Source organism: Monodon monoceros, unplaced genomic scaffold (assembly GCF_005190385.1).
Source record: "Monodon monoceros isolate NGI ecotype Baffin Bay Population unplaced genomic scaffold, NGI_Narwhal_1 Super_Scaffold_19, whole genome shotgun sequence".
NCBI classification, from domain to species: domain Eukaryota; kingdom Metazoa; phylum Chordata; class Mammalia; order Artiodactyla; family Monodontidae; genus Monodon; species Monodon monoceros.
In genome coordinates this window covers 4,982,441-5,010,121 of record NW_021703775.1, presented here as the reverse complement: position 1 = coordinate 5,010,121, position 27,681 = coordinate 4,982,441, and the positions used below count along the sequence as shown (strand labels likewise).

General features: G+C 47.1%; 1 protein-coding gene across 24 annotated transcripts in view; it reads left to right on the top strand.

Annotated features, from left to right (window-relative positions):
* The window catches only part of MAP4K4 (mitogen-activated protein kinase kinase kinase kinase 4), a 177,516-nt gene that overhangs the window by 11,586 nt on the left and 138,249 nt on the right, over positions 1-27,681 (top strand). The window contains exon 1 of one of the 24 annotated variants that reach the window (XM_029231523.1): positions 10,547-10,564. The exons of 22 other annotated variants lie outside the window; for them this stretch is intronic. The gene's annotated coding sequence lies outside the window, so the exon portion shown is untranslated. Of the gene's footprint in view, positions 1-10,546; positions 10,565-11,360; positions 12,253-27,681 lie in introns of those variants that run through there. One more of the 24 variants, XM_029231522.1, reaches the window with a different exon arrangement.

Below are 27,681 nucleotides of genomic sequence, written 5' to 3'. Positions count from 1 at the left end.
TGTGATTCCTTTCACTTTGCATAATGCTTCTGAGGTTTGTCCATGCCGCTGAGCCTGGTAGTTTGTTCCTTTTTATGTCTGGATGGTGTCCAGGGTATGGACGGGCTGTGTTTTGTCCACCAGTTCGCCAGCTGATGGACGTCACAGTTGTTTCTAGATTTTGGCTGTTGGGAGGAGTGCCTTCAGCAGGTGTTTGGGCCTCGCATCTCAGATGCTTTCAGAAGAGTTGCACCTGGGAGCCTTACATAGAAGGAGAAAAGAGGGGGCATGTGTCTGCTCGGGTCTACCCCTTTCTCGGCAGCATAACTCCACACCTCCCGGTTCTGATGACACGGCCGCCTGTCTCTGCTTCCCTGAAACCTTTACCTTCCCCACTCTTAGTATTAGTCATCATTGCATTTAGGTCATTTCTTGAAACATGAAAACAGTTTCTTATCGCCATAAAGACAAACTGTTCACTATCAGTGAGGTCATTGGTATCAGGAACTAGACCAAACCGGTTTTTCCTTCTCACATTTTATTGGGGGATTCCATTGTCAATAGTCAGCCCTTTGCCATGTGATGCTAAAGACTGGAGTTTTCCTTTATCTCAGACAGAAGCTATTGACTCACCGGGATTTGAAAAAACATAACAAAATCTAGTATCTTTGGTCAGAAGGGCATATACCAAGTTAAATAAATGATTTGTTGTGTTACATGGGGGAATACAGTTGCTCATTTGATTTTCTTCAGGTGTACCTTTTAGAGTATTTTTTTCATCTTACATTTTAAAGAAAATTTTTTTTGAATTTTATTTTATTTATTTTTTATACAGCACGTTCTTATTAGTTATCCATTTTATACATGTTAGGGTATATATGTCAATCCCAATCTCCCAGTTCATCATATCTTTTATTGGGGGCTTCAGTGCATTCAGATCAAATCTAAATTTAATGTTAGTATACTTCTGGAAAACTCTTATACTTAGAGCTATATTCTAACCTGTTTATGATACTAACTGAATACTGTTGACAGCCAGAACCGTTGCCCCAGCAGTAACTCTGGGACCCTCTATGTAGTTGCCGTGTAGTTTTGCTGACTATACAGTTTGGAGATCTCAAGTCAAAGACTGAATATTACCCAAGTCAGGGTCGTGCATCCCAGGGACACACGGGTTATTGGGATCCGAGTCAGGCAGTGAGCGTGGCTCAGGTGGCGCAGGATTCACTGAGTGTGTTCGTTCACCCGCGGGGCCTGCCTGCAGTGCTAGGGCCTCTCCTGTTTGAACTTGGCATCTCCGTGTGTCCACATGCTCCTCATACGCTCTTGTTGCCCCTTCCCTTAGTTGCCAGAAGACTTGTGAATGTTCAGCTCTTTACTCTTCAGTGACTTGGGGGCTTAGTATCTGGTTTGTGTGTCGCTGTTTGTGAGATATCTCAGCCTGCTCTGCTAGGCAGCTCTCCTCTCAGTCCTGTTACTCCAGAGCTCGCTGCGGACGTGCTGTGTGCCAGGCATCCCTCGAGGCTCCTTGTTGGTGGCAGTGGACAAGAAGAGCGGTCAGCGCGTGCCTTGTGCAGCGCGTAGCTTGAGGAGGAGGATATTGCAGATGGGGAAGAGCGGCCCGTGGGAGTGGATAGCTAAGCTGGACCTGATACAGTAGGCACGTGGTACACAGTGAAGCTTTATGGTTTAAATTCAGAGTCCCTGGTTGAGGCTGAGATGGGTGAGGAGCGTGGAGCTGATGGCTCATCATCTTGGTTAATAGAACTCTGAATAGAGATAGGAGGGGTGTGTTCCATTGATTATGGTAATTGCCTGCCCCTTTCAGTTGCCTGGAGCATCTGTCTCTTGGCAGGCCTTGCATCCTTTGTCTGCTGCTGGCGTGGTGTCCGGACTGTCCTGAGTTAGGAGTTAGCAGCTCTTGGTCGAGCACCCTCAGCATCCCCATAGAGAGTAGGGTGGGGAGTGCGCTCTCATCAAACCTCAGGGCGTCCTGTGAGCAACACCATCCCCATAGAGAGTAGGGTGGGGAGTGCGCTCTCACCAAACCTCAGGGCTTCCTGTGAGCAACACGTGGTGCTCATACTTGGAGACGGATGGCCTAGAGAGGGGGGAACACGTGGTGGGATGGTTACCCGCCGGACCCCCGACCTTAGGGCTGCAAGCGACCTCTGTGAAATGGGAACGCTGGTGTACAGACAGCCTTATGATACTCAGATAGCTTTTAATAAGTTTCTGGAGTTAGGTTATACAAGGAAATGATTTCAAAGATGAGGTTTTGCATTTCTTTTTAGGTGCTATGTATTTGCTTTTTGATAATACAGATAAAAGATAATTTTCTTTTCCTGAGCTTACTGAGTAAAATGGTCTTGTGGGCTTTTTTGAAAAAAATTTAATATCGAGTGAAATATTTCTAACCTTTCTCTAATCACACTGGAAAAGACCTTTTTAATTGCTAATGCCAGCCATCAAAATGTGAAAAAAAGTTTGTTTTATTTTGTTTAAACAAGGCCTCTGTCAGTCATCAACCCCAAGGTTGAATTAGACATTTCATCAGTTTGCTACTCAATTAGCTGAAAATATATATTCTCTTTTTTACTTATTATATGAAAAAAGTGATTTAAAATGTGCTAAATTTTACATAGGATGTTGATTTTTTTTCCCTTGACCTACCTTCTTTCATTTCTTTCTGGCTCTTTCTACAGAAGACTTTGTCTCTTTGGTAGTTTGTCTTTTTCCCTTTTTTCTTTCTTTTGAATTAAATAATTGAGCATTTTTTGTGATTCCATTTTCTGACTTATTAGCTGTAACTTCTACTTTATTGTTTCATACATTACTTTAGGGTTTATAGTACATACTTGTAACCTATCACAGTTTAACTTCAAATCGTAAATACTTCATATGTAATATAACGACATTACAGTAGTATCACTTCTGTTTCTCCCTACCTCGCCTTATAGTATTTTGTTATATATTTTACTTTTATATATGTTATAAATCTCAAAATATATTGGTGCTATTTTTGCTCAGTCAGCTATCTTTAGCTGACCGCGATGCGGTACGCGGGCCTCTCACTGCTGTGGTCTCTCCCATTGCGGAGCACAGGCTCCGGACGCACATCCTCAGCGGCCATGGCCCATGAGCCCAACCGCTCCGCGGCATGTGGGATCCTCCCGGACAGGGGCACAGACCCGCGTCCCCTGCATCGGCAGGCGGACTCTCAACCACTTGCGCCACCAGGGAAGCCCAGTCAGCTATCTTTTAAAAAGATATAAATAGTAAGAAAAAACCCTAATACATGTACCCATGTGGTTGTTAGCATTTCTGGTGCTTTTCATTCCTGGGTGTAAATCCATATTTCTATCAGGTACCATTTTCCTTCTGCCTGAAGGACTTATGTTATCATTTTTTGTAGTACAGTTCTGCTGGGTGATGAATTCTTTCAGTTTTCGTATGTCTGAAAATTTTTGTGCTTTTGTTTTTGAAAGATATTTTTGCTGAGTATAGAATTCTAGGTTGCTATTTTTTTCCCTTGTCTTAGAGATGTTACTCCACTGTTGTCTCACTTGAATTGTTTCTGCTGAGAAATTTGCTGTTCTTATTTTGTTCCTTTTTACGTCTTTTTTTTTTCCTTCTCCTGACTGCTTTTACGAGTCTCCGTTTATCCCTGGTGTTGAGCAATTTGATTATGGTGTGCCCTGGTGTACTTCTCCTCACGTTTCTTGTGCTTGGGGTTTGGGAGCTTGGATCTGTGCGTTTAGAAGTTTCAAAAAATTTGGAAGATTTTTGGCCACTGTTCCTTCAGTTCTTTTTTTTCTTCCCCCCTCACTTCTCTTCCCTCTTCTTGGTCTTGGGGACTCCCATTGAATGTTTTATTAAGCCACTTGAAGTTGTCTCGCAGCTCACTGATGTATCTTTTTTTTTTCTTTTTGTGCTTCATTTTGGTTAGTTTCTTTTGCTATGCATTCATGTTAACTTTCTTTTTCATTGTTGACTCTGCCCTTAATTCCATCCCATGTATTTTTCATCTCTGATGTTGTATTTGCATCTCTAGAAGATTTGGGTGTTTTAAAAATATTTTCTAGATCTCTGCTTTTGAACATATGAATACAGTTATAATAGCTGGTTTAGTGTCCTTGCCTATAATTTTAATATCTATGCCAGTATTGGGTTGGTTTCGATGGACTGTCGTCACTGTTGGTTATGTTTTCCTGTCTGGTAATCTTTGCGTGGATGTTAGACATGAATTTTACCTTGTTGGGTGCTTCCTATAAGTATTCTGGAGCTTTGTTCTGGGGTGCAGTTAAGTTACATGGAAATAACTTGATCCTTTTGTGTCTTGCTTTTATGGTTTTTGTTAAGGAGATCTGGATCAGTGCTCAGTCTAATGCTAGTTATATCCCACTGCTCAGGCAAGACCTCTCTGAGTTCTCAATTCCCCATGATTTATGAGTTTTTCCATTTGTTTAGTGGGAACAGGCACTATTTCCATCCGTGTGAGCACTTGCACTGTTCCTTCTAATCCTTTCGAATGTTTTTTCCCCCCAGCCTTGGTAGTTTCCTTTGCATGTGCTGATCGTTACTTGGATGAACATACAGGGGACGCTTTGCAGAGCCTGGCGGTTCTTCTCTTTGTGTAGCTCTCATTTCTGGTATTCTCACCGGAGCTCTAGCTGTCTAGGTTTACCTGGACTCTTAGCTCCTGCTCCTTAACTAAGGGAGTCTGCTGAGCTCTGCTTGGGTTTCCTCTCCCTGTGCCGTGCCCAAAAACTTTGTAAAGGGAGTAAGTTCAGGCAGTCGTATGACTCGCCTCATTTGTTTCTTATCTCAGGGATCACTGTTCTTTATTGCTCGATGTCTAGTTTCTTATCTCAGGGATCACTGTTCTTCGTTGCTTGATGTCCAGTTTCTTGAAAACCTTTGTTTTGTAAATTTTGTATGGGTTTGTTTTGGTTGTTTCAAGTGCAAAGGTATATCCAGTCCCTGTTAACACCACCTTGGGCAGAAGTAGATGTTCAGCGGCATGTCCGCTCTGTCTCTGTATTCACCATTCATTCATTAGGAGGCATCAGCAACACGACAAACTGAAAACAACCCCCCCCCACTTCTTTGATGGGAATAGTAGTGAGTAGGAGGACAACCCTGGATTTCAAAAACACCACTTAAAAAAAAAAGATTTATTGAGACGTAATTCAAACACCACACTGTTCACCTATTTAAGGTGTCGAGTTCAGTGGCTTTTAGTATATTCCCAGAATCATGCAGTCGTAGCCACATTTTAGAACATATTTGTTGCTGCAGAGAAGAAACTGCATATCCCAGTCCTATCACTACCTTCCTCCCTTCCCCCACCTCAGCCCCAGGCTACTACTAATCTACTTTCTATCTCTATAGATTTACCAGTTCTGGACATTTCATATAAATGGAATCAAACAACTTGCGTTCTGTGAACACTTAGCATGTGTTCTGGGTTCTTCCATGTTGTAGTATGTATTGGTGCTTCATTTCTTTTTGTTGCAGAATAATATTCCATTGAATGGATATACTGATTTTACCTGTTACTCAGTTGATGGGCAGGTGGATTGTTTCTACTTTTGGACTATTAGGAATGATGCTGCTGTGAACATTTGTGTACAAGTTTTTGTATAGACTGTATTTTCATTTCTCTAGGATGTATATCTAGGCGTAGAATTACTTCTGTCATGTGGTAATGACAGAGGAACTCAGTTCCTTTGGAGGAACTGCTAAACTGTTTTCCAAAGCAGCTGGACCAGTTTACATTCCCACCAGCAGTATATGAAGGATTTGGTTTCTCCACCTCCTTTTGCCAATACTTGTAATTATCCGTCTTTTTAAAATTACAGCCAACCTAGTCGTATCTCATTTTAGTGGTTTTCATTGCTTTTCTCTGATGACTAATGATGTTGAGTATCTTTTCATAAGCTTGCTGGTTATTTGAATATCTTTGGAGAAATGGTGTTCAGATCCTTTGTACATTTTTAATTGTGTTATTTGTTTTTCAAACTTTTTGGTTTGTAAAAGTTCTTTATGTATTCTAGATCCAAGTCTTCTGCCAGATGTATGACTTGCAAAAATTTTCTCCCATTCTTTTGAGTTGACTTTTCACTTTCTTGATGGTGTACTTAGAGCACAGAAGTTTTTAATTTTGATAAAGTTCAATTTATTTCTTCTGTTGCTTGTGCTTTTGGTGTCATATCTAAGAAACTACTGCCTAAGCCAAGATTATGAAGATATAAAATTTAAAAGAAGATTTCTTTTAAATTTTAAAGTTTTAGCTCTTATGTTTAGCTCTTTGATCCACTTTGAGTTAATTTTTGTGTAAAATGTGAAGTAGGAGTGCAGCTCCATTCATTTGCATGTGGATATCCAGTGGCCCAGCACTGTTTGTTGAAAGGACCATTCCGTTCCCACTTAGTTGTTTTGGTACGCTTGCTTTGGTACACTTGTTTTGGTACCAGTTGACCTTAAATGTGAGCGTTTCTGAACTCTTATTTTTTTCTTTTGCTTTCTTAAATTTCTGGACTCTAAATTCTATTCCATTGATCTCAGTATTTATCCTATGCTGCGTGTGGGCTTTCTCTGTTGTGGCGAGCAGGGGCTACTCTTCACGGTGGTGCACGGGCTTCTCATCGCGGTGGCTTCTCTTGTTGCGGAGCATGGGCTCTAGGCACGTGGGCTTCAGTAGTTGTGGCATGCGGACTCAGTAGTTATGGCGCATGGGCTTAGTTGCTCCACGGCATGTGCGATCTTCCTGGACCAGGGCTTGAACCTGTGTCCCCTGCATTGGCAGGCTCTCAACAACTGTGCCGCCAGAGAAGCCCATACACTGTCTTGATTACTATAGATTTGCGGGAAGTTTGGAAATTGGGAAGAGCGAGTTCTCCAAATTTGTTCTTCAAAAGGACCTGCTGGGCTTCCCTGGTGGCGCAGTGGTTGAGAGTCCGCCTGCCGATGCAGGGGACACGGGTTCGTGCCCCGGTCCGGGAAGATCCCACATGCCGCGGAGCGGCTGCGCCCGTGAGCCATGGCCGCTGAGCCTGCGCGTCCGGAGCCTGTGCTGCGCAACAGGAGAGGCCACAGCAGTGAGAGGCCCGCATACCGCAAAAAAAAAAAAAAAAAGACCTGCTGATTTTGCTAATCTTTTTACTAATGACTGACCCTGGCACATACTTTCAAGACACTTTTTTGGCACTTGACACAAGCTTTGTGAATTGAGACTTACTCCTCTCATGATGAAAGATTTACTGTTTTGCAGACTAATGTCTTCATACGCATGTCCGTATCACACAGATGGTAGACCCCCCCCCGACTGCCCCCCTGCTATGTTTGTGAGAGAACAAATCTAGAGTGTCTCGATTCCTCTTCCTCTTGCAAATGCATTAAGGAATAATTTGATAATGTCACTGAATTCTTTCAAAATCTTTATAAATTAAGTACCATATAGCATAGAAGAGGAAAATATAAACCATGTAAGGAAATGGAACCAAGTCAAGCTATCTAGATATGAAACAACTCTACCTAGATTATTTTATCATTTCTTATGAAATTTTCACTGTAAAAAGTCTATTCCAGAATACGTACAAATGACATACCTAGATAACATACCGTCACTATCAGAAAAGTATAAAGAAGTATGTTTCTTAAGGAAGATCAAAGACCCTGGCTCCGAACCACTAAGAAATAGTTTGCCTTGAACCTCAAGTGTTGATTAATCAAAAATTTCTGTTAAACCAAAGTCTTTGGTATGCTGAAAGTATTTCATCTAGGAGGAAAAATGTGCATCGTGAGCCCAGTATTTCAGTCTGACAACGATAAATGAAAAAGTTCCTACCTCTATCACCAAAAGTGACAAATACCCAAGGAGCTTTTCATTGCAATGACATTGAAACTCAGCTGGCCTTGGGACAGAGCAGTTGTTGAATATCTTTAGCAGCCTCACTCATACGATGCAGATGAATCTCAAATCCATCCCAGGGTGATGCTCTTAGAAACCATAGTGACTTCAAGGCACTTTGGAAATCTGATGGGGCTATGTGAACGTTAAATAATGGTCTTGTCAGATTTAGTTTAACACTTATTATTTGTATACTCTCAAAACATAGTTTTTATTTAACTTTTTAAACTGCTTGTTTATAAATATTAGCAAAAGAGGAACTACCCAGAACACAGGTTTCACCTGAGCAACTTGCTCAGAGTAAATTACAGGGAAGGAAGCTTTTGCTAAAATGCATTTCCTCTACTTGTGAAGAAACTGTTGAGAAATAAACTTTAACTCTGAGAAAATTATGCCATCTCTCTGCAGCGTGTTTATACTTAAGGGACATAATTATCTTGTTTCAAATGAGGTTCTTTGAAGAAAGAACCCCCTCAAGAAAGCCCCTCTCCCCGCAAAAGACTGTAAGAAATATATTCCACAACTGTCTTCTGTAGCTAATTGTAAGAGCTCTGATTTCATCAGCAAACTGTGGGAAAACTATGCTTCCTGTGAAGTTCATCACTGATATCAACCAACCCTGAATAAGAATGGGAATTAAAACTTTAAAAAATTAATTAATTATCGGCTGCATTGGGTCTTCATTGCTGTGCACGGGCTTCCTCTAGTTGCAGCGAGCGGGGGCTACTCTTTGTTGCGGTGTGCGGGCTTCTCATTGCGTTGGCTTCTCTTGTTGCGGAGCACGGGCTCTAGGCATGCGGGCTTCAGTAGCTGTGGCACGCGGGCTCAGTAGTTGTGGCTCGCGGGCTCTAGAGCGCAGGCTCCGTAGTTGTGGTGCGTGGGCTTAGTTGCTCCGCGGTATGTGGGGTCGTCCCAGACCAGGGATCGAACCTGTGTCCCCTGCACTGGCAGGCAGATTATTAACCACTGCGCCACCAGGGAAGTCTCAAAACTCCTTTTAAAAATCATTCGTGGAGTTCGTTTGACCATTCTGACAATTATTTCCACACGTACTTGTTGAATGTTAGGGCTCTAAGGAGGCTTGAAGATGATCTATTTCAAACTTTGGTAAAAGAATGGGTCTAAGATTTGTCCTAAGAGACTCCAGACCCCTCCCCAAATCAGAGGCCTCGTCAGTCACAGAGATGGGACCAGAACCCCTCCTCCCAGCTAAAAATCAGTTTGAAAAATTACTTGTCATCCAACGTTTCTTCTATAGGAATTCCTCAGTAAGTTTTTCGTTTTTCGGAGAATGTGGTAAGAATATGGGGCCACGAGAACCATAAGAAGAAATGTAAGTGAACCCCATACCTGTACCTGTTTGCTTGGGGTCCCACATGAAAAGGCCGTGGACTTGGTAGCTTAAACAACAGACATTTGTTTTCTCATGGTTCTAGAGTCTAGAAGTCCAAGATCATGGTGTTGGTAGGTTTGGTTTCTGCTGTCTGGCTCTGCCCTCACATGGTCTTTCCTCGTGTGGGTGCCTCCCTGGTGCCTCTTTGTGTGTCCACACTTCCTCTTAGAAGGAAGTAACTTTGTGCTCGTAAGTACTAATGGTTTATTAACTAATAAATTAGGAATTTCATTTTTTAAAACTAAGAAATACATGTGGTCTTCTATTCCGTTACGTAGCATATCCAACCCCCAGATCACTACAGACTCTGTTCTAGAGCATGGAGATACAGAATTGGCAAAAAAGACACAGTCCATGCTTCCATGGAGTTTAAGAAGACACAAAATAAATATATCAGGTGGTGAAAAATGCCTCCTTCAGTTGCCTTTACTGGGTAACAGGCCACCCCTGAAACTTAGTGGCTTAAAGCAACCATCATTCTATTTGCTTAGGATTCTGAGGGTCAGCACTTGGGGCTTGACCAGGCTCTGCACGGTGGTTCTTCTGCTGGTCTCTCCTCCAGCCCCTTAGGCCCCCAGGCAGCTGCGGTCAGCTCACCAGGGGCTGCGGAGTGCGAGTCCAGGGCTGGCAAACTTCTTAAGTGCCCTGTTGTTTTCTCTGTCGTGTCAGTTCTCTCTCTCTTCCCTTTGTCCTTCATTAAGGAAGAGTCAAAAGGTTTTGGATATTGTGGAAGATTCCATTTTTCGGCATTGAGATGGAGAGATAACGCTGACCTTTTTAATATCTTCGTTTTACAAAAAAGTCTCATCGGGTGGGAGAGAGGGAGACGCAAGAGGGAAGAGATATGGGAACATATGTATATGTATAACTGATTCACTTTGTTATAAAGCAGAAACTAACCATTGTAAAGCAATTATACCCCAATAAAGATGTTAAAAAAAAAGTCTCATCACCCATTAATTGCAGTGTTACCACATGTCTTGTTCTACAGCTGGGAGTTAGGATTTTTTATCTGTGTGTTTGGATGGGATGATAATAGGAAAGGGATAAGTCCTATGTTGGCTATGGTTTTAGGAGCTCAAATGCCTCGATTCATGTGTGGCAACACTAGACCTGCTTTTCTTAGCTCAACAGGAAATGAGAGTCGGGCCCGGAGGAAGTCATGCATCCCCACCTTGTAGTTGGCAGGCTTCTCATTGGCTGTTTAGGAGAGTAAGTGAAGTTTACTTCCTTCCCCAAAATGCCGATTATGCGGGGGAAGTGCGATCCATCTACAGGTAAACGAACCAGATTGTGTCTGATGTGTTTACGTGTCAGAAGATGAAGTTTGAAGATGAGTTCAGTTCTTAGGAAGAATAAAACAAATGGTGGGATTTGAGGGTTAAGTGCCTGAGGTTAAGACTCTCTTACTATGATGCTTAATTTCTTTGCGTGAATTGATTTTTCACTTCAGTGGGTCAGACGTGGGGAGTGTCTGGGGTATGCCTTCTGCAGTGTTTGAGAGTTGATGGTATTCCGCAGACTGATTTTGGTGGCTTTAGAAAAGAATCAGGATGTGCTAAGCTCAGTGAGGGCTCATTAGCCTTTGATACAGTAAGGTGATCGTATACATTAATGGAAATGGACAGGTGGAGACTCACAAGAGAAGAAATGCTGACATTGCAGGCTGGACGGATTCGTGGGAGTTTTGGAACCAAAATGATTTATTTGAATTAGTAAAGAGGGGCCATCTTGACAGTGTGTTCAGAAAATAATAGCTATCTTGAGTACTGACTCCACGAGATTTTTGTGTATATGTTTCCTCATTTTTATCCTTATGTCACATACGAGTAATTTGTGAGGTTGAGTAACTTGCCTATAGTGACATAGCTAGTGGGCAGTGGGGAAACTGGGCTTTAAGGCCTTTCAGTCTTGACTTAAGTCTAGCACTTACCCGTTTGCTAGACTGTTTCCCAGGGTATTGGCAGGTTGGGTCCATAGGTGTGACCAGGCGGGAGGGCTTGGGGCCCTGGGTGATGCTGGGAAGAGGGGTGGGTGGGAGTAGGGGTGGGATCGAGGGGCAGAGGAGGGCAGACGTTACTGCCCTGAAAGTTTCCTTTCCCCCCGGTTTTCTGTGCCTCATTTGGTGCTTCTCAGCCTTCACTGTGCACTTGAGTCAACTGGGGAGCTTGTTAACATGTAGATGGTCGTTCCGCGGGTCTGTGATGGGGCCTGAGAGTCTACGTTTCTAATACGCTTCCTGGTGATGCTACAGCAGCTTCACACTTTGGATAGTTAGGACCTAGTACGAGGTTCCAGGAAGTGGTGGTGGTTGGCAGCTGATTTAGACATTACGTTGGAGCACAGCTGTTAGGGTGGCTTAGTCAGGCCAGGATTATGTTGGATCTGTGTGGTGTCAGGTGTTACTTGGGTCGATGATTCTGTGAAGGGACCGTAACATTCCGTTGGGATCCTAGTTGCTCTGAGCCACCACCACAGGATGTGGATGTAGGGAAGGCTTCTGGAGATTCCGTAGCCTGACCCTGTAGGTGACAGGTGAGCAGTGAGGGGCCTTGTGGCCTGGTCTGGACTAGGGTCCCAGAGAGCTGGGGTCTCCCCTGCCCCTATTCCCCCCGCGCCCCCCCACCCCAGGTGCTTTCTTGCTCTCTGTCTGGATTGAAAGCAGTGCAGTGGGGCGCTCTCCCTCCCCCCTCCCCCCGTTTGGTGATATGGTGACGTGATAAAAGTCAGAATAGGAAGCCGATTACGATTCTCATTCCGTTTCAGTTTGCAGTGCCCTTCGTGGTACAACAGGAAGTGTCTCAGAGGATAAAGGAATGAGCGGAGTTCCTGGGTGAGGCGCTTGCGGAGTGGCTGGGGGCTGGGCACTGTGGCTGAGCCCCGGTGCAAGTTTCCAGTGAAGTAGACCCCGCCGGCGCGGTGCCCTGGGGGGCTGCAGACCGCAGCGCAGGCTGCCGGAAGGCAGGTGGGCTTTGAGTTGGGGTTGGAGGGCGGGGAGGCAGGTGTGAATCTCATCAAGTGGAGAACTCGGGAGAGACTCGCCTTTTGGTTCTTGATCACCTGTTGTCTTGCAAAATTGGGAAGCAGGCAGTAGACAGTGTCACTGTTGAAATAGGAACATTCAAAGCCCTGGCTGCGAGCGAGCAGAGGGCAGCTCTGGAAGCGGGGCCACTGCATGGAGGGTGGGTACAGCCTGCAGATGTAGAGTCAGGGCTGTGGAGGAAGAAACGAGGGAAGAAATGGGTGTGGGCGGAGAGATGTGAGGCACAGTTGTCCTTAAGTGTGTGTCTTTTGTGGGGATAGTGGGTGAGGCCAGTGGTTTTTATGTTGATGTCTCAGAAACATAGGATGGTCGTTCTGGAAAGAACTGGAGAGAACCTCTAGTTCTCCCTCCCTCATTTGCCCAGAAAACCCCCAAAGGACCCAGAGAGCTGGAGGGAACAGTGGCTTACTTACGAGGTGAACCAGCCTTGGAGGAGATTGCCAAAAGGGCTTTGACGTTTTTGCCTAAAATGACCTGTTGACACTCTCGCTTTCTCTCATCTTACTCGTTAAAAGAAATACGCTTTTGCCCCGTGACTGTTACATGCAGGCACTGTGATAAACATGGTGCTTTCTGTCACGTTCCTTTGACTTTCCAGTGCTGCTTCCTGAAGGTTCAGCTGTTCGAGCTAATTACCTCGGTCACCTTTTGTCACTGCTTGCTTAATGTGAGAATAATTACCAGGCTTGTCTGTCTTAGGCTTCAATTGGGAAGGCAAGTGGAATTATTGCGGAATTTCTGGTTTTGGCAGAATTAATACGCTGTTTTGCAGTTTGTTGCATCAGGCCGGTCTTTAGAGAACAGCATTTTTAATACTCGACTTTTCTGTGCGTCACATTAATAAAAACCATATTTAAAATTCCGTTCTTTGAAAGCTCTGTACTGTAGCTGGATTGCCTTTAGCACTAATCATTGGAGCTTTCCTACTAGGAATTCAGCTCTCCCAGCCATCTAAACAGTAGACAAGTAACACTCCCATCTTACAGATACGCTTTTGAAATTTAATTTCCACCTTAGAGCATGTCAGTAGGCTCTATGGTTAAAAAACAAAAAAGAGGAAAACCTAAATTGTCAATATTTCATGGGAGGCCCTGAGAGAAAGGTAACCCCTAAAGCAGCCTTGAGAATCCAGACCCTGCGTCTGAGCGGTGGCGTGGAAGAGGTGCGTTGTTTTCCTTCATGTCGGCGCAGGAGAGGGAGGCTGCCTGGACTCCGTGCGCGGGGCGGGGGTGGGGTGGGGGTGGGGCTGGGGCTGACTGCGTGAGAAGGCGCCGGGAGGCAATGTGTAGGGGAATGTCTTTGGTGTGTTAAGGATGGTGGAGGCAGGTTGCTTTTGTTTTTTTGTGATAATTCGCATAGAGTAGGGTTGTTGTGAAGCTGCGGGATGCTTTCCTCCAATTTTCCCTGGCAGGTGCCCAGCGGGCAGAGCCCCTCTGCTCTTCTCCTCTTCCCTCAAAACTCAAAGTCAGCAAGACAGTAGGTCTAACTCCAGCTCACGGCAGCTTCTCTGGCTGGTTCATTCCCTAACTCCAGCTGTACCTGCTAAACAGAGGTCCTAACGAGACCACCTTCTTTTCTTTACTTTTAATTAAGGTATTTTTATGTATTTATTTATTAAAAAAACCTTTTTATTGGCGCATAGTTGATTTACAATGTTGTGTTCGTTTCAGGTGTCCGGCAAAGTGAATCAGTTATACGTATACAAATATCCAGTCTTTTTTCTTTTTAGATTCTTCTCCCATATAGGCCATTCGAGTACTGAGGAGGGTTCCCTGTGCTCTACAACAGGTGCTTATTAGATAACCATTTTATGTATAGTAGTGTGTGTATGTCAGTCCCAATCTCCCAATTTATCCCCCCTCCCGCCTCCCCCATCCCCTGGTAACCGTAAGTTTGTTTTCTACATCCTAACGAGACCTCCTTGCCATGAAGCCCTGACCCTGGTTTTCCGCAGGGCGAGGCCGCCGCTGGGGAGTCTGAAGCAAAGGCTGTGGGCTCATGTTCTCACCCTCGCGCTCCTTGGGATTACGTTGCGCAGCTTCTGATCCTTGCTGTGAAGCAGCGGGTCCCGGCCTGGCCTGCGCAGTGCAGTCACCGGGAGCCTACACACCTGATAACTGTGCCGAATCCCCAGGCACTCAAGCTGGACTGTCCTGGGGATGCCCCCTGGGCGGGGTGGTCTGTCAGCGCTCCTAGGTTACCCTGAGGAGCGCCCGGTTCTAAGCTGAGGATCTGGGTCCACACCGGCTGCGGGGATTGGTCAGTTTCCGCCCCGGGCTCGCTCTGCTGGCTGTTGGATTTGGAAGTCCTTTGTGCCTTTTCCTCCCTTTACTAAGTAAGCATCGTTGTTCATAACTCAGCTTGGGGGAACACAGGTTCAGTTGATTGTGGAAATATGCTGCTTCGCTAGTTTGAAAGAAAAAGGTAAATCAAAGTCTGCTTTTTCCCTCCTTAAACCACCCCCACGCCCCCAGTCCCCTGGATGGCAAGATCATGAATTACTGTTAATTTTCTGACTGGTTTCAAGTTTTCAACTCCGTGTTACATTGGAGTTTCTTCCTTTGGGAGTTTGCTGTTAATTTTCGTGGTTTGTACGGACTTCTCATAGATGCGACTTTATATATACCTTTATCAGAGAGCATTTCCCAGGGGATGCCTGTACTGGTTTTGGAGGAAGAGGCTATGGAAGCTCAGGACTCAAAGGGTTTCAGAATCACCTATTTCCTGCCCACCTCCTTCGCGATCTGCAGAATCATTCTTGGTGGAGTTGACCTTGCGAGTACTAAACACTGACACTGTGGTGGAAGTATACACGTCTTATTTGAGGATGTTTCCCCACATATTTTGCATATAATGCAAACATCTTGTATAAACTAATACACTAGTAGTGTTTTCTTGTAAATACTTGTAGTAAACATAGGAGAGAATTACTGAAGGTGTCTGGTTGTATACAGCAGAGGTAAGAAAATAGGCTTTGGATAAGCACAGAATGTGGATCAGGCGGATTACGATCTGCTTTTTGCACAGCCTCTGAGGACTCCTGGAATCACCGTTTCTGTTTCACGAGGTTACGCCTGAGGCGGCCTCTGCCCCGTGTAGCTGGTGTGGCTTCTGTGCCGGGCCCCTCTCCCGGCGGGTCAAGGCTGCAGGCTTCCCATTACGAAATTTAAAAATGATCTTTCTTTGAAGGTTCACAGCATTAACGACTTACTTACTTTTAAATTCTTTGTTGCCAGCCTTGTTTTGTCCTCTCAACTTTGTTGGGAGGGGTTGAGAAGAAACCATAAATTGCCGTGGTGGTGTCAGGTAAGTTTGGTGGTGGAATGGAAGGAACTGGGCTAGTCTGTGCTTCCTCCTGCTGCCTTCAGGAAGCCCCTCCCCCAGCACAGCGTCTGGCCGGTCCTTGTCCTTGTCCCTTGCAGACTCGGGGACCAGAGCTCATGGCCGCCATCATTTATGTCGCTCACGGTTGGAGATGTCAGCCAATACTTTCGGCAGCTTCTGCCCCGGCAGGTGATGACTGGCCAGGTGATGGAGGCCTCACTCCTGTATCCCGAGGGCTCCTTAGCATTGGACCAGGCATCTTCAGTCCTTCCGATGGTCTTTGTATGTCTGACACGTCCCTTGTGTTTGAGATGATACCTCCGGATGTGTTCCAGTCGATCATGACCTCTGTGACAGCCGTGGTGCTCGGGAATGGACCCGTGTCGGTGCCGTGCCTCTGGTGTGCAGTGCAGGCTCTGGATGCCGGGGCGGTCCTGGAGGACTCGGGTAACAGGCAAAGCCCTGAGGTCAGAGAGTGACAGGGCCTCAAAGTCGGATTTCCTTCAGTGCTGCTGTGATAGGATCAGTGTCTTGAGCTGGTCATGTCATCTCTTTGGGCTTCAGGTTCCTTTTCTACGAAAGGAAGGGGTGGGCCAGCGTCGGGGCCCATTTTTCTCTAACATTTGGCGTGCTTTCAAAAGGCAGCCCTTTTGGAAACCTCTAGTACTAGCGGGCGAGACTTAGGGCACCTGGTTCCACTTTGCAGGAGGGCTGTGGATAGTGTTTTAGGTCTGAGTTGGTTTCTTGGTTTGGTATTTTTGCCACGTTTTCTACATTCCAAAGATTCTCTCTTGGAGGGAATGAAACAGAAATCGGCTTTGGGTCTAGAACTTAAGGAATGGTTCTCTCCCAGCTGTGGGAGATTGACCCTGAGCAATTACGAAACAGATTCCAGGACCCCACCCAGACCTGCTGATGCATTGGGGCCCAGAAGTGGGTATTTTTTATAAAGCTCTGTAAATGACTGCACAGCCAGGTTTGGGAAATACTAGCTTCAGAAGCGTTTGCTTCTTACAAATAGTGAAGTATTTGCATATGAAACGAAACATGTCTAGGATTGACTTCAGAATAGCCCATTGCAAGGAGGAGGTGGGTCAGAGTAAAGATGAAGCCAGCTTGGGTGCGTCTTGATGATTTTTAAAGCTGGAGGCACGGGGCTTTATTCTCCTACTCTCTCTACTTCTGTGGTGAGTTTGAAGTTTCCCAGGCTAAAAGGTAAGCTAAAAGAAAAGTGTTACTTTCTGGAACCATTTATGCTCGCCTGTTGTGTTTATTCCGTAGTCACAAAAGGTAAGTGGTAAGGTGGGCCCCGGGCTCACCTCACCTGAGATGGACTTGAGTCAGATTCCGTGGGTCCAGGCCTTTCCCTCGGCCTCGGCGCACACACCTGGGATCTGTTAACCACTGCCAGGATGGGCCGGCCCATCGCCGTGCGGCTTCCGGTCTCCAAGATAGCAGGAGGAGAGACATCCTCTCACATGGGGCTCCTGTGCCGATGTCAGCATCGCAACACTGCTGGGTGTGAAAGGAGGGCGGGTGGGTGGCATGTGTGGTGGATGCCCTGGGGCGGGGCCAGGACACCTGCGGTCGCGTGACATTCACGCAGGGGCGTTTGGCGTCCTGTGGGACTCGGCTCGTCCCTCTCAAGCTTGTCTGCTCCTCGGAGCCCGTTTCTCGGTGGCCACCTCCTGTTTCTGTTGGTGGAAGCCTGGATAAAAGCCAAGTGTCTTCACGAGTCCCCTGCATGTCCGGGGACCCACATGGGGAGTCATTGCCCTGCTGTTTCAGCTTCACAGCTTCCTTGGGTTTGGGTGCTGCTGCGGGAATGAACTTGGACTTGGCTGGGGTGACGCCTTTTCATCTCTCACACTTTGTGGAGAGAAGCCAGGCAGATCGATTTATATGTTAGAGTTGCAAACTTCAGAGTTTTGAAACAGCTTTATTATCTCTGAGTGAGGATTCAGAATTATAAAGGCTCTTTGGGGCTTGCGTTGTTTTCTGGTGATTCAAGGACTTTGGAGGAATTGCCATGGAAATTGCCTTTGAGTAAGAGCAGGTTTTTGTTTTTGGGTTTTTTTGCCGTATGCGGGCCTCTCACTGCTGTGGCCTCTCCCGTTGCGGAGCACAGGCTCCGGACGCGCAGGCTCAGCGGCCATGACTCACGGGCCCAGCCGCTCCGCGGCACGTGGGATCCTCCCGGACCGGGGCACGAACCCGCGTCCCTTGCATCGGCAGGCGGACTCTCAACCACTGCGCCACCAGGGAAGCCCAAGAGCAGGTTTGAAACCATCACTTGGCCATCACAGGTCAGTCGGTCTGTGTTAGGTAGGCAGGTAGACATGCGTGCTGTGCCACAGAGAAGTGCCAGTAATTAGCTAATTTATGAGCCATTCTCTTTTGCATTTAGTTTTGATTTTATTGTTGACTGAAAATCCATTAGCTTTATTAGCCGAGCATCTTGGAGTTAACTGTGGGCTTTTACCGGTTGTTGGTAAATAGTTTTCTGTTCAGTTTTCTACTCTGCAGTTGGCCTGGCTGATGCTTTCATACACCATTATCAAGGCTTCAAGTCTTACTTAGAACATAAATAACTTTATTTTGGAATGAAAGGGCCTTCGTTGATAGGATTATAGAACATGTTCCTTAAACCAGATAGGGAAGAGCAGGATGTTCTCGTGATTTGTTTGGCCAGCTCTACGTGAGATAGAGGAGGAATTCAGTTCCACCCTCTCGTAACTTTCTCATGCTATCTGTTTCAATAGTTTGCATATGATCTATAGAAACACAAGTAGAACGCTTAGCATTTACTCATGTAGCTGCCATTTTCCAAAAGGAAAGGATTTATTTCTCTCAAACTCTGGAGTGTACTTTAAAGGTCCTCTGAGAATTTAGGGAAAAAAATATTATTTCAACAAACACTGTTATCTCAAAATATCCAGCAGTATAAAGAACCTTGTATAGTCAGCGAGATTGTCTTTTGATTGTAATTGCGGAACTCCTTAAAGATAAAGCCAGTTTTATTTTATCTGAAAGAAAACCCATTTTTTGTCAGATGTAGCTTTTTACCAAATAACTGGCCTCCATCTTAGACCCTGTAAGCTCTCTTCTGCAAGTACAGATTAATATGGAATGAAAGAGAAATAAGAAGCACGCACTTGTTTGTTGATTTGGCAGTTTGCTCTTGTGTTGAAAATTGTAAAACAGAATGACAGTGGGGAGACCACAAAAGGAGCACATTTAGGACTCCACGTAGGAAACGTGTGGAACCAAAGAGCTAGGAGATTATCGGTTCAATCTGCTGTCATGAAATAACTGAGGAAACACCCAGAGTTGGTGACATTAAGATTACGGCCCCCATCATTTCCCTGTCTAGACATTGCTGGGGTTTGGATGGAGCCTGGTCTGTGTAGCACGCCGGCACCGTCTCCACCGCTGCCCCCCTTCCCTGGGTGCTTGTTGGACACAGATGGCTGGGTCCCGCCTCACAGATCCTGGTGCAGTCAGCCTGGAGTGGGACGGAGAATCTGAGTTTCTAACAAGTTACTGGGTGCCGTGGAAGGGGCTGGTCTGGGGACTACACTTAGAGGAAGTGTCTGAGTATAATCGTCTGGGGGAGCTTTCTTCCCAACAGTTTATTAAGAAAAAATGGAAACCTACATAAAAGTTAATAACTATAAAGTGAATACCCATACCTATCTACCTCCTAGATTTTATAACTAATGTTTTATTACATTTGCTTTCTCACAGTTATCCACCTGTCCATCCATCAGTCTATCCTTTTTTGTTTTTTTAAAGACTTAATTTTCTTACAGCAGTTTCAGGTTCACAGCAGAATTAAAAGAGGGCGCAGAGATTTCCCGTATAGCTCCTGCCTCACCCCGCCACATCCAGAGCCTCCCCCATTATCAGCACCCTCTCCCAGATGGTACCTTTGTCACAATTGATGAACCGGCATGGATGCGTTACTGTCATCCGGAGTCCAGCGTTTACATTAGGGTTCACTCTTGGTGGTGTGCATTCTGTGGGTTTAGAAAAATGTATAAGACGCGCATCCACCATTAGGGCATCATACAGAGTGGTTTTACTGCCCTGAAAAGTCTTCTGTGCTGCACCTGTTCCCTGCCCCCCACCACAAAGCCCTGACAGCCACTGATCTGTTCACTTTTTTCAGGTTTTGCCTCTTCCAGAATGTCATATAGTGGGAATCCTACAGTATGAGCTATTTCTTTCTTTCTTTTTTTAAAATTAATTAATTAATTTATTTTTGGCTGCGTTGGCTCTTCGTTGATGCCTGGGGGCTTTCTCCAGTTGCGGCGAGCGGGGGCTGCTCTTAGTTGCGGTGCGCGGGCTTCTCACTGCGGTGGTCTCCCCTGCTGCGGAGCATGGGCTGTAGGTGCGCGGGCCTCAGTAGTTGTGGCGCACAGGCTTAGTTGCTCCGCAGCACGTGGGATCTTCCCCGACCAGGGCTCAAACCCATGTTCCCTGCATTGGCAGGTGGATTCTTAACCACTGTGCCACCAAGGGAAGTCCTGAGCTATTTCTTTAAAGGCATTTCAAAATAACTTGCTGAAATCAGTAGCTTTACTCTGAAACATTTCAGCTTGCATATTATTACATGGAGTGCAGTGTTTATATACAGTTTTTCTTAATGAAATGCGCAGATCTTAATGAGTTTTGAGGACAGTGCAAGCAGTAGTTTAACCCAGCCTCCCCATCAAAATATAGAGCATCACCATCACAGCAGGAGGCTTTAAAATCTTAGCTGGTCCATGGCCCCGTTGACTAATCCGGGATGGGGCCCAGGGTGATATTTTTACAAACAAATCCCCCAGTTGATTTTACTGTGCAGCCCCGTTTGGAGACCACTGCTCTGGAGTCTTCTATTTCTTGTAGTCTGTGAAAGAAATTGGTTTATATTTGGAAATCTGGCAAAGTTAAGAAGTCAGTCTGTGACATGAAGAAAACAGGTAAGTGTTGCACAGATGTTCAGTCCTCAGGAATCTGTGAAGGTGCTAAAAACGAAACAACAGATGAAGGCAGAAGCAGCCGAGTTACGGCTCAGAAAGTGATTGGGTGCTTGTGTGTCGCGGCCCTTCCGCCCCGTCCTTTTTTCTTTAGGATTGCCTCTGAAAACAATCCGCTTGACGTTGCACTCAGACAATGGAATTTTTGTTTAATATTAGGCGTATAATCTCTTGTCCTCGATTTTTGCCTGCTTTTCATAAAGTGACAAAGTAGGACCGTGTTTCTCTGGTTGGGGGTGCAGTCCATTAGTGGGTAGTGCAGCCAGATAGTTGGTCAAAACTATCATCTTTCTCTTAACTGAGTAGAAAATAGAGTGTATCAGATGTACTCAGGGTGGGTGTTCTGCAGAACTTTCAGAAATGCTTATTTTGCTGAAAAATATGTGTTATATGTGTATTGGGTGGTGGTTTGAAATGTATTTTTTATTAGGTTGCACTCCAGATAGTTTGAAAGCAAATGAACTGAGAGATGCTAGGTTTCTTTTAGCAAAAGGAAGGAATGATTAAAAAGGATACACTTTTATTAACTGAGTAGACATTTCTTCTGGATTGAAACCAGCCACGTAGCCCACCGTTGGCTGCACTTCGGTCCTCGTTCTGTTTTGTCCCCTCTGGCCTGGGGCTTCACCGTGAGGACACCTACCAAGAGAATCCCTCCACTCGCCCTCCGGGAGCAGCGCTCACTCTAGGGCCCTCATGAAGTCCTGCTCCGTCTCTGCCTCGCCTCGCTCTCTTTTGGAACTCGAGGTGTTTCCTGGCTCGAGGGTGGTCCTAACTAGTGCGGGGATGACTCAGATGCCCAGCTGTCCTGTTTCTCCTCCCACAGCCCCCCGGGCCCTCGTGGAGGTCCCGCACGAGACGTCACATCTTCCCTGAGAGATGCAGACTGGGAGCTCGAGTGGGTCCAGGGGACAGAGGAAAGGCTTATTTGCTTTGGGTTCTGTTTTTTTCATGTATTTTGTATCTGAAACAATTTTTTTCACATTTCTAACCAGCCTTCCTAATCATTGGAAATGGCTCATGGCTTTCTTCAGAGTTCTACTGTTGTGACATCATAGGACAGTTTGCTACATGGTTTATTTGCAGGTTATAGTCACAGCCTGAAGCTACTTTTCCGCTTTTCCTCTGGCGGTGGGAGCTTTTGTGGGGATGTAGCGTCGAGTCTGGGGTGGGGGAGGTGTGTGAAGCTGGGTGGGAGGCCCGCCCTCCGTGACCGAGGGGCCCACTCTTCTCGCGCACCCCCTTTCTGATGGCGGGGGGGGGCAGTTGTTCAGATCATGTGTTGGTTATAGCAGAAGAGAGCAGAGGTTACCCTCTGGCGAGTTGGTTTAACTGCAGAGAAGCCTGCTGAAGCAGGTTGGGTGGGAGGAGCTGGTCCTGCCAGCTCGTCCCCTGTGGTCCCAGGGGTCATGGTCACGTGTCACACACACCGGATCACTGACTCCGGGGCTCTCGTGGGATGAACGCCCGTGAGCTCTGGACGTGTCTTCTGCAGGGGCTGTTCCAGTAACATCCAGAATGACGTGAACTGGTTTTAGCATGGTTGAGGGTACTTTTTTCTTGAGGATATCACAGCTTCTTAACGTCTAATTCTCGTCCGTCCCTTCAACTCGGAAATATGTCAGAGAGAACATTTACGGCGGTGATTTGAATGGGACAGTACATCTTAAAAAATTACAAAGCCAAGAGCAGGAAATCATCTCTTTTACAAATGAAGTGATGTGTGGAACCTGAAGGAAAGGAGAGGATTTTGAGCAGGAACCTGACATCACACCCTGTTTTTTATCCACTCGAGATTCCATTTATTTATTTATTTATTTTTAAAATATTTCTTTTTTGATGAGAACTGTCTTAGCAACTTACAAATGTATGATACAGTGCTATCGACTGTAGTCACCATGCTGTACATTACATTTCTAGGACTTATTTATTTTATAACTGGAAGTTCGTACCTCCCCCTCCAACCCCCGCCGAGCGGCATGCGGAATCTTAGTTCCCCGACCAGGGATGGAACCTGGGCCCCTGCAGTGAAAGCTTGGAGTCCTAACCACTGGACTGCCAGGGAATTCCCAAGGTTTGTTTATTTATTTATTTATTTATTTATTTATTTATGGCTGTGCTGGGTCTTCGTTTCTGTGCGAGGGCTTTTTCTAGTTGTGGCAAGCGGGGGCCACTCTTCATCACGGTGCGCGGGCCTCTCACTATTGCGGCCTCTCTTGTAGCGGAGCACAGGCTCCAGACGCGCAGGCTCAGTCGTTGTGGCTCACGGGCCCAGTTGCTCCGCGGCATGTGGTATCTTCCCAGACCAGGGCTCGAACCCGTGTCCCCTGCGTTGGCAGGCAGATTCTCAACCACTGCGCCACCAGGGAAGCCCCCAAGGTTCCTTTTAAATGAATTAAGTTTTGCTTCCTGTTGGTGGATTTTTCCCTTTCTTCTCACCCTCCAGAAATGACTAGGAAAATTATTAAAAGTCCCATAATCTTGTGTGGACTTACCCGATATAGTGACTGCTTCCCTTAATTTTGAATTCTTCTTCAGAATTGGGGAAGGGAAGCTGGTTCCGCAAGTTTCTGTGGTAACGTGTATAGTCAGCCCAGCACTGAGGAGTAGGTGTGGATTTTAATATAATTTATGATTCATTTTAAAGTCAGTGGGAGATGAAATGGGCTCAGAACGCCCACACAAGTAGCTGGTGTGTGACTTCCTGGGGTCCTGGGCTGAGGTAGCCCACACGCCCTCGCGTCATAAGCTTTCCGGAACTGACTGATTTTACTCCTTTGGGAATTGCTTACCCCTCGGGTGCGTCATCACTTGCGGGGGGCCGGGCCGGAGAGAAATGGCAGTAACCAGCTCAGAAAAAGTGCTTTTACCATCTTGCGATTAGTACTGTTTGAAGGCTAGCTCCTCCGAAATGGGGAGTGACAGGGTCCAGGGGGTGTGCTGTCTCTCCCACCCCCCTGGCCTCCTCGCCCCTCGGGGCTGCCGGCTGGGAGGAGGGGGGTGATTCCCACCAGCTGGCAGCAGGATCGCCGTCCCGACCCCAGCTGTGTGCTGGTGAACTTGGACAGTCCACAGCGTGGTCTCTCGGAGCTGCTGCCCTTGTCCTGGGCTGGGCCTCGGATCCCTCGGCCTCTGAGCCAGAGCTCCAGCTTCCCCGGGGGAGCTTTTTGGGTAACTTTGGGGCTCTGGCTTGAAGCTGATGGGATCCCGAATTTGAACGAAACACTCCACCTGGTGATCTAGAAGCCGGACTGCCGTCCGCAGGCTTTCCCGATGCCCGTGGCCCTGGGCGGGGTCCTCACGTCTGCAGGAGCACGGAAGCCCGGACCTGACCCTGTGTGATTGGTGAGGAGGTGACAACTCAGGGACCTTCGGTCAGGGATTCTCCAGGGCAGGGACGAAGGGGAGGTCAGGAGACACTGAGCACAGGGCTTGTGCAGGCTTGCGTGCCCTCTGGCCCGCTAACCTCGTGGGGCCCAGAGAAGTTCAGCTCCTTTCACGAGGTCACCCAGCAAGTTGGTGTCAAGTCTAGAACTGAGAACTTGGGTCTCTGAAAGCTGGAGGTGGGGAGGTGAGGGGGTGCGTGTGACGTGTGGTGGCTGATGCAGGAGCAGCCGCAGATGCTCTGGTGTGGAGGGGACGGGAGGTGCAGGTGGCGGGCCTGTGCTCTCCCCTGGTCAGGCCGCAGGGCAGAAGGTTTGGTGAGCGCGTGGGGCCGTGGGAAGAACAGGAGTTGTGGAGCCAGACAGACTGAGGCTTTAAACACTCCTTCCACCGCTTGCTAGCTTGCAAACCTCGGACTGGCTGACGTATACTCTCCTTGGAGTCTAATTTTTCTTACCTGAGAAACAGGGGTCGTGTCACCTGCCCGTCAAGCTTCACCCTGCCGGTGAAACGCCCTGAGCGCGCGTTCTTTATCTTTTTTCCTTCCGTTATCGGGCCTGTTGATGGAAAGAGATCCCATGCGCGAGTTGATTCATTATCCGTTATACAGGGAATCATACTACAGTTTCTTTAATAATAGAGAAATTTAGCGTTTTGAAATGACTTTTGTTTGAAAATCTGTGTGAAATCAAACATTATGAAAATATAAAGAAAACAGTGACCTGGTAAACGCGGTGCCCACTCGCACCCCCTTAATTTTTCTTTTATGTTCTAGCAGCTGATTGCGACACGCACAGAGTTTACTATTGTATTTAAACAAAAAAAGACCCGAAAACTCACAAGATGAGTCTGAAGCACGTAATTATCTATATGATGGCTACTATACTGAGTGGTAATTTAGTACAACTATCAGGTAGTTTACTTAAAACATTATAATTAACCTTATTACACAGTAAAGCAAAATTTATAAATACACACACACATATATATATTTTTTCCTTCGCATTTCCATTCTGTTGTGTCTGCGCTCACACACCAGCTCAGCCATCACTAGTTTGCCTGATGCACAGAGTGTGAGGAACTCGGGGGCCCGGGCGTTGCCGTCAGGACTGGCCTGCCTCCCCCACGCTCCCGTGGCCTCGCCTGCAGAGGGTCAGCTGCTTGGACCCGGGCAGCCTTCTCCCCTGCTTCCTGGCCTGCCTTCTGGGGCTGCTTAGGGAGCGCGGTTCTGGGTCTGTGCACCGGTCACGCTGTCCAGGGGACAGAATGGTCACCACGCTGTGTCTGGCCGGAGCCGAATGAAGCCTGGGGTGGCTGTGGAGGAGAGAAGCCTCCTGAGAAATGGGCTTGGGGGGGGGGTCCTCGGCATCCGAGACTCTTAGGGTGTTGCTGGTGAGACTTGAGCATCTGTGGACCTGCGGGAAAGGGATGGGGGTCAGAAGGGTCCAGGCCCAGTCAGCTTAGGTTTTGACTTGTGTTTGTGGCCAGGATGGTGTCTAGAGACAGAGAGAAGGCATCAGACTAAAACGCCACCTCCCCTGTCACTGGCCAGAACCAGAATTTCTTTGTCCAGCACTGAAGCCCTCTGTTTTCCCTTTATATACAGTAAAAGGCTTACCATGCAAATGTACGATGTAGTGGCTGAGTTTCAGTTGCTGTATAAACGAGATCCCTGTTAAGGTGGCAAGGGGGGGTTAGGCTGGAAAGCAGGAAGGTTGTAGGGTCATTCTTGCAGGCACAAGTGGGATCATCCGTGGCAAACTTCCAGACTAATCGTTTTGCCAAGGCTGGCCCTGTTTATCTTCATCTCTGTGTCAGACCAGGGAAAGTCGTCAGAGGGCAAGAGTCTTTATCTCGAAGACAGTGGCCCAGCAGGAGGCTTCCTGCATAGCCCGGCCAGGGCACCGCCTAGGCACCACCTGCATTATTTTTGTACTAGAGTTTCCTGCTGAGAGCAAATGAAGAATCTGTAGTTTTTGGAGTAAGCACTTCCCAGATTACCCTAAGTCACTCTTCTTAGGCATTTGTTGGCGGGTGGGGCAGGGCCGTGGCAGAGAGGCAGACAGGGGCCAGCTGGCCCACGGGAGGCCCTGTGCGTTCAGCCGGGGAGCTGGGCTTCATCCTGAAGTTGAAGGCTGAAGGGTTTGAAGCAGGAGAGAGGGCAGTCAGGTTTGTACTTGGAAGGAGCGCTCCATCGGCAGTGGGGAGGGTGGCGTGGAGCGGAGCGCGGCTCAAGGCAGGGACACCAGTTTGCACGCTGTTGGAACAGGTGCTGGAGACGGACCAGAGATGGGGTGGATGGAAGGGTGTAAATTCCGGAGTTGCGTGAACGCGGTGGGGGCGTTCTGGCTGACAGCTCGCCTCGTGAGAGCGACACAGAATTCTCAGAAAGCGCCACTTTAGATGGCTGCCGACAGATGCTCTCGGGATGAGTGATGCTTTCTCTGCAGGCGGGAAGTTCACTTCTCCAGCCGCCCCCTTACTAATGCTGCTCTTCCGGTTGCACCTTCTGGAAGTCTACTGTTGGCAGCCGTGTGATTCCCCCAAAAGCAAGTTGATATCAACTGCTTTCAAAGCTGAAAATCCTGGCGCCGCTTTTTTTTTTTTTTTTTACATCTTTATTGGAGTATAATTGCTTTACAATGGTGTGTTAGTTTCTGCTTTATAACAAACTGAATCAGTTATACATATACATATGTTCCCATATCTCTTCCCTCCCTAGAGCCGCTCTTGCTGACGAGGTCAGAATTCCTTCCCGCTTGTTTTCACACAGTTGCCGGCTACGGGAGCCTTCATCCGCGCTGGCCTCTCCGCATCTGACCTGTTCCCTGCCGCTCAGCTGTAAGCATCTATTCCAGACAAGACCTGGATGGTGTCGCCCTCTTTCAGTGGCTGCCCATCGCTCATAGGATAAAGGCCAGACTCTAATGTGACTCCTGGCCCAGGCTGGTCCAGGCCCCGGCCGGACGCCGTGGTCCCTCTTCATCTTTGTGCTGCCACCGCACTGGCCTTTCGTCCCGCTCCCGCCTGTCTGCCAGGCACTTAGGAGTGCTGCCAGGCGGCCCCCGATGCCCGCAGCTGGGTCCTGCTCACAGACCTGGCGCTTCGAGAGCCGCCTCTTGCTGTCACAGCACTTGGCTCAGTTGCCTTTTCACATTTGTCCGTGGAATCATTGATTAGTGTTAGAGAGGGATCACTGCCCCTTGCCAGTCACATAACTGGTCCTTATGTATTTTGAATTCAGCTCTGGCACATTAGCTAACTCATTCTGTTCATTGCAGGCCCTCAGTTATTCAGAAAGCTTACGTTAAGTAACTTCTTTCTGGTTGAAACTCCTTTGCAGTGTGTCCCCTCGTGCCTGGCCTAACTTGGTACCACTCCTCACGCTGTACTGCATTGTTGATCCCTCCCGCCAAGGTGTAAGGTCGCTGAGGGCCTCAGAGTTGGTGCTGGACACTTGCAGTACTCGGTCTCTGGTGGGGACTTAATAAAGGTTTGTTGGCTGAAAGAGCACTTTAGAATGATATCCAATAAAATCAAAGGAAGGAGAGCTCTGGCATCAAAAAGGTTAATCAGTCCCTCTCTCCCTCCCCCCTCCCTCCCCTCCCTCCCCCTCCCT